Genomic DNA, 6,000 nt, shown 5'->3' with positions numbered 1-6,000 from the left:
AGGGCCTTGAGTGGCTGGAAACACCGGGCGGTACACTGTGTATTCTCACCCACTGTTGCAGCCACCTGATTGGCTGAGCGCCCTTCCCTAGGTGTGAATGCTTATGCTTACACTTGTATGTAAGCCTCTCTGTGGTAATTTGATTGTTTGTGTGCATGGATAAAATCCAGCATCAAGATCCAGGCAGTCCCAGGTTTCCGCTCTGTGTTACCCGCATTCACTGCCATTCATGAAAACTATTGTGGGTGCAAGAAACAGGTGGAATCTGTAATGAATCCAGCATATGAATCCACCTGAAACTACAATATGCGTGGAGATGACCACAGGTTCATTGCATGGGGACACAGACGGCAAATCAAAGAACATTACACAAATCATACGTCACACTGCTGGACATCTTTGAGACTCTACCCCTATACCCACTAGGTTAGCCCACATTCTCTATAAACTCCCACCATGCCAGTGATCAAGGTCAACTCTCTTGCAGAAATGACTAACACATGGTGTAAAGGAATGTATAAAGTGGCCACCGGATCCCGATGCATCTGAAAAAGATGAAGTGGTCTGCCTATAAGGTCTTTCTGTGGTTTTGGAAATATTTTATATTTGAATAACACAATGTCAGCAGGGAGGAAGGATGCTCTAATATTCAATTAAACAATGCCTCTATTTTGAGAGGATCAAAATATCCTTAATTATTTTGAAATGTAACCAGCTGAATGGAGCATTCAGCTGGTAGCCCATCTGGATTCAGAGGTTTACAATTATTCAATTACACAATGTCCTTTCTAATTTCCTTAACAGCAGTCTCCTGTTTTAATGAATCTTAAGCAACAGAAGGATGTTGTGGAATTTAAATTCTATTTATAAATGTGTCTTGGTCAATTTCTACTTGCATAATTGGTCTAATCACACAATTCCTTATACATTTAAAAAAGCCTATATACTTTGCTAGAATGTGTCAGACTGAAGATATTCCCCTGCCATAGTGACCAAAATTCATTTCCACGTGTTCTCTGGGCATTTGTTTGGTATACATGGGTTCCTTACCAGGATGTCCACATTTCAGCATTCTGATCTCTTCTGTGGGGAAATGAGAAAATCGAACACAAGAAATACCTTTCTGAGCAGTGGTCTTGCTTAATCAAGGGGAGGGCAAAATCAAGAAAGGAATGGGATCTCTTGGGATCCTTGAAAAAGGGTGTGAGAAAACCTTAGTTTCGTCGTGCGCAACCACTAAAAAATAATAATATGCATTTAGTATGTTTAGGCGTGCTGCAGTGGTGGGGAATCAGACTACCACCATGGTCTAACCAGAGTTGACAGCAGGTACTGCTCTCTTGCCGTGCATAGCTTGCAGGAATCCCACACAATATATGTATATTATTTTATTTTATAAGTGTACATCTCTTTGAGAATTTTTTAGCTAATAACATCAGCTAAACACAGGCATTAACTAAGTGTTCCGTCTAATACACTTGACCAAATGACAACATTCATTTAAACGGATTGTTATGGAAAGTCTCTTTTTTAAATGTATTGCTTCGGACAGCTGGTCACATGGAGAATAACAATTAAATTAGGGATCAAAACAATGGGAAATTCAGCCCGAAAAAAAATGGTAAATGGAAGATTTTGATTCTTTTCCCACGCAAGCATCATGGTTGCCATGGCAACATCGGCTAATCATGTGACTCATCACATGACTGGATAGCTGCAGTGTTTAGTTACGAGCGGCACACGGCCACGCCTTTTTGTCTAATGCCGAGCGGCGAATCCTTTTGTGCAATTAAGCAGTTAACACACGGGCATACAACTAAGCGGTGATGGGTGAGTGTGGAATGATGACATACTGTGTGTTAATATATATCACGCACGGATGCGTTATTTATATATACCGACAACGGGAACAATGCTAACTCAAATCCCCTAAACCTACATGTTATTTATCGTTGCATTACTACAGAATGGTTTGTGGTATCCCGTTCCAACACAGACTTTATGGAACATACACCGGTCTTCCATCTTGCAACAATTTTTCTAATATAATACTTGCACAGACCTTGAAACAGGCATCTGTCCATAAGCAGGTAAGATATTCAGAATACTGTTGGCTCATGTTTGTAGTTTGAGGATATTTACTATTATACTTTGCTATACAATGTGGTTAGTCTTGATACCAAATGCACATCAAGTTGTGGGTATCTTACCGTCAACAACCCCTGCTCGTATTTTTCATTCATATTTTTAGGAGACTCTGTGCCATACAAGAACCGAGCTCCGGTCAGGAAGTGGGCCATCCAGCACCACGCAAATTGATTTGAACAATTTATCAACTAAATTTCTCCGGTATTTAATTATCGGTCACCACAGGAAAATAACCTTTACAATTTTACAACATAAGTGCTCATATTCAATCACGACAACTTGGGGTAGCACTTCACTTTCAGCATGCTTAAGGTTGTGGTAGACTTAAGAATTCACAGGCTTCATCTTGCATGTTATTGCGCATTAGTTTTAGTGACAACGGTTACCAGACATTTCATCGAAAACTATTGCTCGACTGGACAAATGGTCGAACCAATTTCGTCGAAAACCAAATGGTCGAATTTTTTTTTGTTGTAATTTTTACCCTTTTTTTGGGGGGGGGGGAGCCCCCCAACCCCCTTTTTTTCTGAAAAACGCTTTTTTTCCCTAAACTACAACCTTAAAAATAAATATATAAATTTTAAAAAAAATCAACCATTTGGTTTTCGACGAAATTACATCGACCAAATGTCCTGTCGACCAATTGTTGTCGATGAAATGTCCGGACACCGTCACAACATATAAGAAAAGGGTAAAATAGAAATTTTTCATTTTGTATCACCTATTTCCTAACATAAATTTTGCCAGAATTTCGCAAATATGTTACATATGGGTCCATGCAGTTTTAACTAATTGCCCCTTTTTTAATTTTCCCCTTTCCTCTCACTCCCCTCTTTTCTCCTCTGATGTACACACATTTTCTTTACTGGGATGGAATTGGTTGTTTGTGCACGTGTGTTCACGTGTGTGCACGTTCTGTTATTTATGGCATACATATGTTCCCAGCATTATACAACCATTGGCATCAGGCCAACAAAATGGAATAACCACCCAATGCAACACTGTATAACTATCATGTCCTGATGACGACGCTAGCGGGTTGAAACACGTTTTGGCAGTTCATGGGCAGTTTATGCTGACATCCACTTTTCACTGTTTCGTTACGTGTTTTGGAAACCGGTTATTAGCAATTCACCTTCTTACCATAAATTGTCATGCAACGCTATTGACTTGGCAGGCAGCAAATCCCATGGATGTGTATTCAGGCAGTTTATTTTGACTTTAATCCTTCAATGCTTAGCAAGATGTTGTGGCAAACAGGTTATTTTCCATTTACCTTTGCAAGACAAGATGTTATGTAATGTGTTTTTGTTGCAAGTTTGTGAATACAACAAACACACTTCTTTGCCTTTTTTTGACTCTTTTCTATTGGGATCAGGTGACAGGTCTTCTTGCACAGAGGAGGTTGAGTTAATGCACAACTACTTCCTGGCATTAATCCTGTCATAAACTGGGTGAGCCTTTGCGGAAAACCGCTGTATTGATACTACTAGCTTAATATAGCGGCATATATTCTCAATATGACTGCAACTTTCAATTTGTGTGTAAAAGAACAGTTATTTTATTGCTGACACAGGCATAATTATTCGCCCATTAACACCTTGCCATCCAATCAGGAGGCTCAGAACGCAGGCTGTACTGTAGGACACAAGCACGCGATCTGAACTGCCTGGGCCTTCAGCGCCCCCTTCCCTTCTCCCCATCCCACCTCATCTCTTGGCCCCTGGGTAGTTTCCTAGGGGAGAGCTAAGAGAGTGATTTATTTTTATAGTAAAAAAAGAAATGTACCTTTGAAGCATGGCCTGCTCCGCCATGTGCTGTCATCCAGGAAGTCTGTTTTCAATATTGATGACGTGAAAACTTTAAAAACGGTCTTCCTGTCCAACATCACTGTGCGGCAGCAGGCCGTGCTTTAAAGGTTCTTTTTTCTAAACACCATTAGTACCCGTGTAGATAGCTATATGGGTGCTAATGGCGAAAAGCTTTCGATAACGACACCGCCACCCGCATTAGGGAACCCTTGCTGTGCTTGGGGCCTTAGCTTTGGCAGTGGGCCATTCACTACATGGTCGGACCGCCGCATGCGTATATAATGATATCCATCTTCAGGGACAGATCTGTGAATGATGGTTCATACAAAGTTTTGGTTACATAATGCACGTTTTTGGTTGGTTGTCCAGAAGAGACATAATGAGTGTCTTTATGTGAGAAAGAAATCAACTGTGTCCTTTAATAAGAAATGACTGACAAACGAAATAAAGAAAAGGAAACTAGGATGTATGGCATACATTTCTCCAACTTTGATAAAGGTGTTCTATAGATTTGTGTAAATTGCATACATTTAAAGTCTCGTAGTTGCATTGTAAACAAAACAAAAAAGCCCAGGTGTGTGATTCTGAATCAACACTGAAGACTGACTTTTATCCCGACGTGGAGTCGCATGACGGAATAAAGGTAAGTTTTCATTTTTTTTTTAAATGTTACCATCGCCTTTACCCAACCGCGTGTAGTTACTAACAAGTGCTAAACGCGGTATGGGGAGGTGGGAGGGGGCAAGGATGGCACAGTGCGCAGGGGACACAGCCACGCGAGAGCCCAGAATGCAGGCTTATACCAAAGGATTCAGCCCACATTCTGAGCTCCCTGATTGGCTGGTGCATCCGCCCAGGGTGCTAATGTTTGATCTCTTTCCCTGTGTACTCAGACATCCTTCAAATGTCGACTTCAGGCATATGCAAATACAGGAAACTCTGCCAATAGCGTCTTCAGCTTATCAGGTACGAATATTTGCAAATCATTTTGATAAACAGCTTCATACTGTGACTCTGTGTGGAATATTACAAAACGTACACTAAATTAGATTGTTCCCTTTCCCTATGGTGTATACAATGCTTCTTGACAGCTCTTCTGATCTACCTTCTTTTTTGCAAGAGATAACGTCTTTGAAGCCTCTTTGTTGAAATATTTGACACATCTCATATAACTCTCTCAAACTTTCATCTGTAACAATGCGTTTGGCACTTAAGAACTGGCGGTATGGTAAACATCTAAGAGTGTTGATTGGATGGAAGCTTAGTCTTTGTAGTAGGTTATTTCAATCAGTTGGGTTGCGATATACATTAGTGGGCAATTTGTTGTCCCTCATTATCATGAGTACATCTAGGAATTTAGCTATGGCAATGCCAATATCACTGTAAATTGAGTGCATCATTAAAGTTGTTATGTTAATAGATGCAAGAAATGAGGTCAAGTTTTCAATTGTGCCTTGCCCGATGGCAAAGACAACGTTCATGTATAACCCACATCATTTTCAATAGTTATGCCAGACTGGATGTTGCTCAGTTCCACATGTGTACATGAAGCCATTTGCACATGTGGCTGTCCTCCTGGCACCCATAGATGTCCCTGAAGCCTGGAGATAAAACCAGTCTTTCCATCTAAACGAGGAATTCTGTGCTATCACTTCTAGTAGTTACAGGATGTGAATCATGGATGCCCCATGGAGATGCTCCCATAGTAACAACCTCTTGACTGCCTCTCGTTCCATTTCCTGGGGAATAGACATAGCGATTATTGGCATCAATGGTAAAAAGAATGTTATTGGCTTTCAATGGTTGAATTAATGCTAGACTATTTGTACCAAGTGGGCACATAAGGATTAAAGATAACCTTTGAAATGATCGGCCTTCTCTTCAGAGAGCGTTGTGAACCTTCACAACTCCCTCTCAGTCTGAACACCACTTGGATTGTTATATACCAGAACCATCTCAAATCCAATCAGGACAACAGAAGTAATAATAATAATAATAATAATGTCAAGAATTTGGAGATTTACATTGCGCTTTGTGCTGG

At 40.5% G+C, this 6,000-nt stretch overlaps 1 long non-coding RNA gene across 1 annotated transcript in view; it reads left to right on the top strand.

Moving 5' to 3' along the window:
* Positions 1-1,765: 1,765 nt before the first annotated feature.
* LOC138480776 (uncharacterized) overlaps positions 1,766-6,000 on the top strand; it is a 70,624-nt gene continuing 66,389 nt past the window's right edge. Inside the window, exons 1-2 of the long non-coding RNA XR_011274127.1 lie at positions 1,766-1,830; positions 1,967-2,090. This is a non-coding gene — a long non-coding RNA (uncharacterized lncRNA). The remainder of the gene's footprint in view (positions 1,831-1,966; positions 2,091-6,000) is intronic.

The sequence above is a fragment of the Ambystoma mexicanum genome, chromosome 5p (assembly GCF_040938575.1).
Source record: "Ambystoma mexicanum isolate Mex_15411 chromosome 5p, UKY_AmexF1_1, whole genome shotgun sequence".
Lineage (NCBI taxonomy): Eukaryota > Metazoa > Chordata > Amphibia > Caudata > Ambystomatidae > Ambystoma > Ambystoma mexicanum.
The sequence above is the reverse complement of the archived record's forward strand: the minus strand, read 5'-3'. Positions and strand labels throughout refer to the sequence as shown.